General features: G+C 42.4%; 1 long non-coding RNA gene across 1 annotated transcript in view; it reads left to right on the forward strand.

Annotated features, from left to right (window-relative positions):
• The window catches only part of LOC143840179 (uncharacterized), a 35,178-nt gene extending 25,732 nt beyond the window's left edge, over positions 1-9,446 (forward strand). Inside the window, exons 2-3 of the long non-coding RNA XR_013232057.1 lie at positions 5,580-5,701; positions 8,981-9,446. This is a non-coding gene — a long non-coding RNA (uncharacterized LOC143840179). The remainder of the gene's footprint in view (positions 1-5,579; positions 5,702-8,980) is intronic.
• Positions 9,447-10,736: the final 1,290 nt, after the last annotated feature.

Genomic DNA, 10,736 nt, shown 5'->3' on the forward strand with positions numbered 1-10,736 from the left:
GCGCCTGCCGATTGGTCCCTCCGATTCCCAGCCCCAGCAACTGCAAGCCGCGCTCAGCGCGGCTCGCAGTTGCTCCCGGCCTGACGCGGTGAGAGGCGCGAAGCGTCTCTCACCGCGTCAGGCCGGCCCCAAGGAAGCCCCCGCCGCAAACACAACACAAGACTCCAGCCGCCGAGAAGCTGCAGAAAAAAAAGAAACACCCCCGGAGGAGCCTTTCGCCGCTAGCGCGACGAGAGGCAGCAGAAAAAAAAACCCCTGTAGGAGCTCCAAGCCGCCGCGCCGACGAGAGGCAGCAGAAAAAAATTAACCCTGTAGGAGCCTTTCGCAGCTCCAAGCAGCAGAAAAAAAAACCCCTGTAGGAGCCTTTCACAGCTCCAAGCAGCAGAAAAAAAAACCCTGTAGGAGCCTTTCGCAGCTCCAAGCAGCAGAAAACAAAACCCTGAAGGAGCCTTTCCCAGCTCCAAGCAGCAGGAAAAAAAACCCCTGTAGGAGCTCCAAGCCGGCACGCCCACGAGAGCTAGCAGAAAAAAAAACCCTGTAGGAGCCTTTCGCAGATCCAAGCAGCAGAAAACAAAACCCTGTAGGAGCCTTTCCCAGCTCCAAGCAGCAGAAAAAAAAAAACCCTGTAGGAGCCTTTCACAGCTCCACGCAGCAGAAAAAAAAAGCACCTCCTGGTGTCCCCTGGGTCCTAGCGCCCATTGCATTCCTGGTTGCAATGGGCTTTCTTGCTAGTTAAATATAATTCAGCTTCATGATCACTCTGAAGTGATCAGGTGAACGGTTTTTATAAGCCCTAAGAACTAGATCTATTTATCTTATAATATGGGTAGATAGGTATATATAGTAACATCTGTCAAATGTTTTACATATTTTATATTGCAGAACAGACATCTAATTTTACATACTAAGTTTAAAAGCCAAAGGATTGTATGATGTTTAAAAAGAAGTGAATATGCACACTTGGAACTGCAGCAACTGTTAAGTGGTATATACTAGTGGTCTCCAACCTCTGGTCCGGGGATCGGGACCGGTCCGTGGTTCAGTCGGTTCCGGGCCGCGGCTCCTCCTCATCCTCCTCCCTGGCTGCTGCCTTGGGGGCTGCCCTGCCACTTTGCCGCCTGCTCACCTTTGGTGCTCTCCAGTGGCTGCCATGGCTGGGGCTCCCCCTCGGCGTGGCGCTGTGCAGCTGCTGCTGGCAGTGCCCCCCAATGGGTGGTGGGAAGTCCGGGGCGCCGGCAGGAAAGCAAGTGGATCAGGGGCTCAGGCAGCAGGAGTGACATCCCTCAGCAAAAGACTACCCTCCCCCGGGCCTCAGTAAAATTGTCAAGTGTTGACTGGTCCCCAGTGATAAAAAGGTTGGGGACCACTGGTGTATACAACATGCTAGGCCAATCAGTTGTAATCCATTTAATCAGCAGGTTAATTACAATTTTAATTCATGTGACTGCAAATCAAGGGTATGTTTGTTTATCCTTTGGGGCTATTGTGGCTCTGTCAATAGGGAATGAAAAAGGAAATATTAAAAATGGCATTTCAATAAGGTTATTATGTTGCACCTCCATCAGCATCTCAGAAAAGATGCTCATATTGAGGATTCGGTAATGTGCAAATTGCTGTACATATGATGAATCGATTGATGAAAGAGCAGTTGTTTAATCAGTGTGTCAACAGCCCCCATAAACATTTTATTAATGGTGACCTTTGCTAAAGAATAAGAATAACATACCTACAGTGGATTCTACCTGGGAGGAAGGAGTATAAGATTTCTTTTTTAAAGTCCAAACTATTAAGTCCATGTCACTGATAAAGCTAAAACCCACGGAGAATAATTTGAATCATAGAATCATAGAGTTGGAAGGGGCCATGCAGGCCATCTAGTCCAACCCCCTGCTCAACGCAGGATCAGCCCAAAGCATCCTAAAACAACAGGCTGAAAATATTGGAATTGGAACAGGCTGAAAATATTGGGTTCATCCCAAAAGTCATTTTCTTCTTTAATAGGAGTCAGCCACATTGTGTGAACCAGAGCAAGATTCTAAGTATACCTGCTGAGGCTTGCTTAGTCAGAGAGCAACCCTAAGCAGATCTGCAGAGAATCCTTCTTAAATCTTTTCAACGGGGCTCACTTCCAGAAAGCATTCTTACCATTGCCCAGTGAGTGACTTCGACTAACAGAAGGGATTGTGTTGTTGCTGGCTTCCCCTTCCCACTGTACTCCCTTGCTTTCCCCCCCCCCTTTCCTCTTGGGTGTCCCTGTTCCCAAAGAGTAGTCCTTTGAGAAGCTCAGTGGGCTGCACAGATTAATTCAAAAACTTTTCCTTTGTCTACTGGCAAAAGTGACTTACAGCAGTGTCCGAAGAGCTTTGGCTGCAGTCTCCTGTGAATAACATTCTAAATTCCCATTATGTCGGGCATTTGAATTTGGTCATGTTTTTGTATGTTAATAAGCTTCAACAATTATTTATCTAGTCTGTTGATGTATTATATCTGTTCTATGCATGACCCATTTTGCACACACACACACACATACACGTATATATGTATATTTATTGTGGCAGGTTGTGGTTTAATTAATGACCAGAAGTGGAGACTATTTATACTCAGTGTACGTCAACAAGGATTGGGTTAATTTTCAGCTAAAAACCATGTGAAGGACCATGAGCACTATTTAAATTATTCAGTACAAATACATTTAAATCGAGCATAATAGGTGAATTCATCGCTGCTTTTTGCTTTGCAGCTTAGGATAGGAAAATGACCTCTAATAATAATAATAATAGGGAGAAAAATACCTCCTGATATAGAGCTTGCACTTCAGTTGCCAACTTGCCACTAAGGACCTGATTAGCTAGAAATTTATGGGAATCTGCAATAACTGGTGTTTGCCTCCTGATAATGTTTTCTGACACATTTCAGGAGACTGAGCTGATCTGTGTTAGAGATCACTGTACAGACTCTGCAGTTTATACCGGCAATAAGTAGACAGAAGGTCCATTTGAGACCTTTAGCTATAGAGAAGCACATAAGGAAAACGGTTTCCATAGAAACATGCCCCAAAGCTGTCGTTAGTATAGGAAAAATAGCTTTATGATTATTTCAATGAAGTCTCATCTCTTTTTTTTTTGTTTTGTTTTCAGTACTAGATAAATAAAATAGGTACAAGGTCAGTGGAATGTGGAAATGGTGCCTGAAGTGTGTCATGCGGTGCTGGTTCAAGCATTCTGCATCACACCTTTCCACGAAGGTAAAACGGTTATTAGATTGTGGACAAATTTCAAAGAGGGAGCAACTTTAGTGTGTGGTGAAGAAGAGGAACAAGAGTCTAGTGGCATCTGAACAGTCGTTGCAACATGAGCATTTATATGTTGCGCATGGCAAGGGCCATAAATGGTGGCAGCGGGGGGGGGGGTAGATTTTTATCTATGTTTTCACTGTTGTTCTTGGATGCAATAACCAGACAGACAATTTTTTTTAAATCCACTCTTTCAGGAGGCCACAATTGATTCACTTTTTTAAAGGCTGACATATTTTAAGGCTAACATGTCTTGAGACTACCTGTTGTATCTATTGTGTTGCATCCTGTCTGTCCCCTAAATCAGGAGTAGTCAACCTGTGGTCCTCCAGATGTTCATGGACTACAATTCCCATGAGCCCCTGCCAGGCTGGGAGGGGCTCATGGGAATTGTAGTCCATGAACATCTGGAGGACCACAGGTTGACTACCCATGCCCTAAGGAGCTTAGGATCACATCTATGGGTCTGTCCATTCTGTTTTATTTTCTCAGCAACAACTACACTATGGGAGTCCAAAAGACAATGACAGTTTCATGTCACCCAATGGGGTTATTTGGACCCCATCTCCAAATCTAACCTTCCTATTATAAGAACCTCCAAGGTTCATTCTAATAACTGTGATTAATTGTACCAGCTTTTTTTATTGATGAGACTTACATGAACAAGACATATAAGATGGGGTTACAGTAAGAGGCAGAATCAATTGAGATTGCCCTTTCTCTCTCTTGCCCTTTCTCCCTCTCCAGGGTGTTTTAAACTGATTTCAAAGGTAGCAACATTTTATATTTTCTTATTTATTTATACACCCTATCATTCTTCCCAGTGCAGACACAAAGCATTCTCTTTCCTCCATTTTACCCCCAGAACAGCTCTATGAGGCAGCTCAGGCTCCAAATGTGTGACTGGCTCAATGGGCAAACACTATTTGAACAATACTATATTAGTCACCTGTTCATTTCTATTCCTTAGACGGAATGTCCAAAATTAAAGTTCAAGTATTCTTCTGGTCGTATAGCCAGGGTACAAGTAAGCCAGTACAGAATTTCTGGTTAAAAAGTGACCAAAGTGAATCTCCCACTTCTCTTTTTTAACCTTTCCTTGAAGACAGAAAAGATACAACATTTTAATTCTTTTTACAGTTATGTATAGTTTAAGCAAAAATTGAAGAAGGAGGAGGAGGCTTGGTTCTTATATGCTGCTTTTCTTTACCAGAAGGAGTCTCAAAGATGCTTATAATCGCCTTCCCTTTCCTCTCCCCACAACAGATGCCCTATGAGGTAGTTGAGACTGAGAGAGCTCTGATATTACTGCTTGGTCAGAACAGCTTTAGCAGTGCCGTAGTGAGGCCAAAGTCACCCAGCTGGCTGCCTGTAGAAGAGGAGCGGGGAATCAAACCCAGCTTGCCAGATTAGAAGTCCACGCTCCTAACCACTACACCAAACTGGCTGATTGGGCAGATGCTTCAATCCAACTCAGAGTTTACCAATATCTCCCTGCTCTCCTCTTGCATTCTAGGTAGAGAGATACCACAACACTCATTTCATCATTTGTAAACAGCCCTGTGACCATTGTGAATGAATGCTTTACATCACAATCCTATCAGTGGGCTCACAGTAGAATAACCTTGTAATGATTGCCCTCTTAGTGTGCGAAAAAGGCCATCCAGAGTGGTTTGTTTGTTTGTGTTTAAAGGAATGGAATTCAAATATCTGAAATATATAATAAAGAAAATTAATAAAGGGGAATTAAAATACTGCTCACAAGTAATGATGTGATCATGGTTCCTTAAACGGTTTGTACACAGTTATTTTGCTGATCACGCTGATCAGAATTTAGTTTTGGCTGTTTCCTTAAACACTTTATGAAATGCTATAGAAATGTACAAAAGCATCTGAAACAGAAAACATGATAGCAAGGTAACCATAAAGAAGTGCAGTGTAAACTGTAGTGCTTTCACAAGGCTGCCATCACAGGTTTCTAGAAAGTTCTTGACTCTCTATAGCAGGGGTAGTCAAACTGCGGCCCTCCAAATGTCCATGGACTACAATTCCCATGAGCCCCTGCCAGCAAATGCTGGCAGGGGCTCATGGGAATTGTAGTCCATGGACATCTGGAGGGCCACAGTTTGACTACCCCTGCTCTACAGCCTTAGTGTTGCAATGTTGAACAATTCACTCAACTTCTTAATGTTTTAATCATATAAAATTGTCACTGAGGCTGACTATGAAAGATAAAGCTGAAGGGTTTGGGAGACATTAACATTTGTTGTGTTTTTTCTCTGTTTAGTTAAATGCCATCTTTTCTCTGATCCAAGAAGTGAACCGGAACATGCCTTTTGATTAACTACCAGAAGATTTGGGCTTGTGAAACTGACTGCAAGGAGGAAGGCTTCTTGTGAGACTCAAACGGTGGGATGTCGGTCTCTGTTTTTGGCATATATTTCAAATTATGTCTCTTGGACTAACAACAAGATTGGTTGCAACCGTTATATTATTGTTGCATTACATTGTATTACTGTTCACATTATTGTATATTTATTCGTTTTCGTAGAATTAAAAACCTCTGAAAGCAGGGAGGGGGGCAGGAGGAGGAACACCCTGACCAGCTGTACCATCTTGCCGAGGGTTTGTTTCTTCCTTCCTGCTAAGGAACTAAAAAATTGTGACATTTCCAGAGGCTCACTGTTTGTCAACAGATTACAGGATTTCTCAGTGGTATGTCCATGCTTCTGGAATGCGGAGATCACCTTCAGCTGCGCAAGGCCTTGGGCATGAGCTGAAAGCTCTTGCCCCTTTGGCTGTAAGCCCATGCTTCATAGGGTGTCTTTGGATGAGCCAAGAAATGAGACCAGGACCCGTCTGAGACATACTTCATTGTTCTGTTGTTTATTAGATTATGTATATAGCAAGTAGAAATACACTGATAATTAAAATCAAGTCAGGAAATGTAAAATATTCTTTAAATATCTCCTACTTCAAACAGGGTTTCCCACTAGGCAGGAGAACTAGGGAAATGAAAGACCAGAAAGATTTTCCGGCATATCTGAAATCCCCAAGAATGAGGGGAATTCTTTTTAAAAATCCAAATCAATTTCAGGACAGCCTGGATGATGCAGGGGTGATGCCTGGATGGTGCAGCAAGGTTGGCAAGGATCAGTAGTTTGAAATTAAGCCAGCACCTTGGAAGCAAAATGGAGAACTGGTCATAGAGGTACTATATTACAGTAGTGGCCATCCAAAGAATGCGCTCATTACCTTGTAGCAAGTATAGTCCTATCTCTAACTGGCCAAAAACTCAGGTGTTAAACTGTGTACATTGTAAGATGCTGGAAATAGTATAGAATATATACAGTCAGGGACCTGTGAACAGTCCACTATGTCTCCTACCATGATAATAACCTGGTTGTGTCCCTCATCCTCCTTGAACCACATCTCCTACATTGCTCCCACAATGTTCTTGTACCCTAGTTACCCTCCTCAAACAGTCTTCTCTTTTTGGTACCCTCACCAAAGAATTCCATTTGTCAGCGATTAGATTATGGGATTTCTTGGTGGTATGGCCATTCCTCTGGAATGTGGAGATCACCTTCTCTTGCCACTTTTAGGAACACAGGCATCCTGTTTGTTCAGAAGGCATGTGGTAGAGGATAAACTCTTTAGAGTGTCCTTTTAACTAGAGATGCTGGTTTGTAACCATGTGCTGTTAATCATGTTTTTTTTAAATTATGTATTGTTTATGATGTTTATGAACATGCAGTTTTTGTTTCTGGTCAACTGCCTTGAATCTGAAAGGATAAAGCAGAGTACAAATATATTTTAAATAAATGAATAACCTTCCCCTTGTAAATGTGGACCCACGGTAAACAGGATGTATATGCAAAAGCTATCTGCCTTATATTACTTTAACTGATAACAGATCATTCACAACAGGATATTAGAACATACACTCCTATACAAAAATTCAATCTCCCCATCCCCTTCCATATCTTTGATGGAGATCCATAAAAACTTTTGATCACTCCCATTTTTCTTTTCTTTTGATCACTCCCATTTTTCTTTTCAATTAGCTGCTGGTTACCCATCTCTTTCTTTGTGTTCATTCCTTCCTGTACTCTACCTGGCTTTCCCCTTTCTCCTGTCAGAACTCCCAAAACATTTTTTCTTCCACCAAAGAAGTAAACCAGCAAATATTCCTGTTCCACTGATGCAAGTCTACAGGATAGAAAGTGCTGCCCCGAGCTGAGTTGCAGTCTTCCAAGTCCAGGGATGTCAGCTCTTCTTGGGATGTTACAGTTAGCCACCTTGCTCTGCTTGTGGGGACTTGGCTTGGCTACGATTTGAAACAGAGCAGGAGAGCAGCAGGAAGGATAGGTGACAGATTGCCCGTTTAATGGATTCTTCATATATCAATAGTCCAAGACAACGCCCTCAGACTGGCCTTGCTGTATACTGGCACTGGCTAAATCCTTCTTGGACCATTCACTTGGCAAGGATCAGATCACAACAGTGAAGGGCAGATGTGGAAGCAAGCCCTGTGAATTTCAGCAAGACAGGGCTTTGATATCTGTGTGTAGCTGATTCCAGGAGGCTGAATCCCAAGCAGAAATTATCCTTCCAGCAGAGAATGCAAGGGTGAATGTTTTCCCAAAACAATAGCAAGCCAAAGCTGATTTTCAAAGCGCTATGTGTTGGGACAGCTGTGACTTTTTAGGAAAAAATTAATGACTACAGTATGTAGACCATTCACTGAGGAAATAGTGGAATTCCCTGACCAAATTGCCCATTGGGAATTTTTCACAGAGTGAAATGTAATAAGATTGGGCTAGACAAAGCAGTGCAAAGGGGCTGGAAAGCTGGATATTGGATGCAAAAGAGCTACATGTGTTTGGGCAGGCACTGAAGGTGTGTGTGTAAATCTAAAGATCCTTGAATCATTTGTGTCTGCACGAAAGAAGTCACTGAAGGTTTTACTGCTCATAAGGTTTCTGCAACTCAGACTGCCTTTTGTTTGGTCTGAATGACTGTTTGCATGAGGTTGTCATCTGTTTTGTTTACATATTAAAGAAATTAAGGCCAGTGAAGCATTTATTGCCTTTAATTTACAGAATGAAATAGCGACATGAAAAAAGAACAAAGGTGCTTTATGTGTATGCATATGGAAAGACAGTGAACATTTTTACACTTTCCCAAATGCATATCTTAGTCAAAGTGAATACAGCCAGACTTTTCCAGACTTTTCCCAGACAGCAACAGCAGGTTTATACTAGTACTTTATAGAGAGAGTACAATTTATTCTAGTGCTTTATACATACAGTACACTTTAGAAAAGAGGGGCTACACTAAAATCCTGACTCTAAATGTAAACATATTTATATGCAATAATACTAGGACATACATCCAAGTTATGAATCATAGAATCATAGAATCATAGAGTTGGAAGGGGCCATACAGGCCATCTACTCCAACCCCCTGCTCAATGCAGGATCAGCCCAAAGCATCCTAAAGCATCCAAGAAAAGTGTGTATCCAATCTTTGCGTGAAGACTGCCAGTGAGGGGGAGCTCACCACCTCCTTAGGCAGCCTATTCCACTGCTGAACTACTTTAACTGTGAAATTTTTTCCTGATATCTAGCCTATATCGTTGTACTTGTAGTTTATACCCATTACTGTGTGTCCTTTCCTCTGCAGCCAATGGGAACAGCACCCTGCCCTCCTCCAAATGACAACCTTTCAAATACTTCAAGAGGGCTATCATGTCCCCTCTCAACCTCCTTTTCTCCAGGCTGAACATTCCCAAGTCCCTCAACCTATCTTCATAGGGCTTGGTCCCTTAGCCCCATATCATCCTTGTCACTCTCCTCTGTACCCCTTCAATTTTATCTACGTCCTTCTTGAAGTGAGGCCTCCAGAACTGCACACAGTACTCCAGGTGTGGTCTGACCAGTGCCGTATACAATGGGACTATGACATCTTGTGATTTTGATGTGATGCCCCTGCTTTGTTTTTTTGATTTGATGCTTTGTTCATTGTCTGATGATGCCATCAGCAAACAGTAACTTGTATGTATGACAGATCACCAGGAATGATTGTATAACATTAAGCATGTATGTATGTAAAACATATTGATGGCCCTTCTCCAGAAAACCTGTTTGTATTGGCCAACATAGTCATAAAACTGAATACAAATAATTAAAATTTACAAACTTAAATGTTTGTATTATACAGTTTTTATGCTAGAAGTAGACTGTACAAAAAATACCCCACTTTCCTCTACCAGGATGAAACTCAAAGCGGCTTACAACCACTTTTCCTTCCTCTCCCCACAACACGCACTTTGTGAGGTGGGTGGGGCTAAAAGAGCCCTTATGTTATAGCTCTGTGAGAGCAGCACTATCCGAGCTGTGACAAACCCAGGGTTATCCAGCAGGTTGCATGTGGAGGAGCTGGGAATCAAACCTGGCTTGCCAGATTAGAAGCTGCCGTTCTTAACCACTACGCCAAGCTGGCTACCTCCACTACACCAAATCTGAGTAAAAAGAAATATTTTGGCCTAGGACTTCAAAGACAGTAAGTTAGATTCCAAGCAAGCCACAAGGGAGAGGGCATCCTAAAGTTGAGGTTCCACCATTAGCAAAGAAGAAGAAGCCAGCCCCCAGTTTCCACCTATCTCACCTCTGAATGGGGGAGGGGCCAAAAGAGCATGGCTTGTGATGAGGATCTTAACTGGCAGGGGGAACTGGGCAGGAGGAGGCAGTAATTCAAGTACCATGGCCCCAACCAATTTAAGCACCTTAATTGTAAGAACCAGCACAGGAAACAGAAGGGCAGCCAGAATAAATCTTTGCACACAGAGATGATACAATCCCTGTGTCTAGTTCCCAGTAATAACTTGGCTGCCGCATTTTAAGAAACTGTTCAGATGACTTTTAAGGCAGCCCCATGCAGAACACATTAATGTGATCAGAGCATGGCTCACTGTGGCAGGATAACACTTTCCCCATAATGACAGCGTCCTGAACAGAATATTTTGACCATTAGCAAGTTCAAGTTCTCAAGTTATTAAATGGTCATTAAGTTCTGAGCTATCGAACGATTCATATAAATATATATAGTTGTGTGAACACATCTCAAGTCGCATTGGCACTGAAGCCTAGGAAAACAATTTTCCTTCCTAGTTCATCATTGTAATTTGAATCCATTCCCTACCATGAGGAAATGGTCACATAAACTTTTTCAGTCTTCTGTGGATCATGAGATACAAAGCCATTTATTGCCCAATCCTAAATATGTTTACTGGGAAACAAGTCCCAGAGGCATCAATAGAACTTGTTCCCTAGTAACATGTTTGGTATTGTTGTCTGTTGATTCTGAATTGGGTTAATTCTGTAGTCTTTGCAAAAAAATAATAATTTTCAGTAGCTTGGACAGCAAATTCCAAGTCTGA

Source organism: Paroedura picta, chromosome 6 (genome assembly GCF_049243985.1).
Source record: "Paroedura picta isolate Pp20150507F chromosome 6, Ppicta_v3.0, whole genome shotgun sequence".
NCBI classification, from domain to species: domain Eukaryota; kingdom Metazoa; phylum Chordata; class Lepidosauria; order Squamata; family Gekkonidae; genus Paroedura; species Paroedura picta.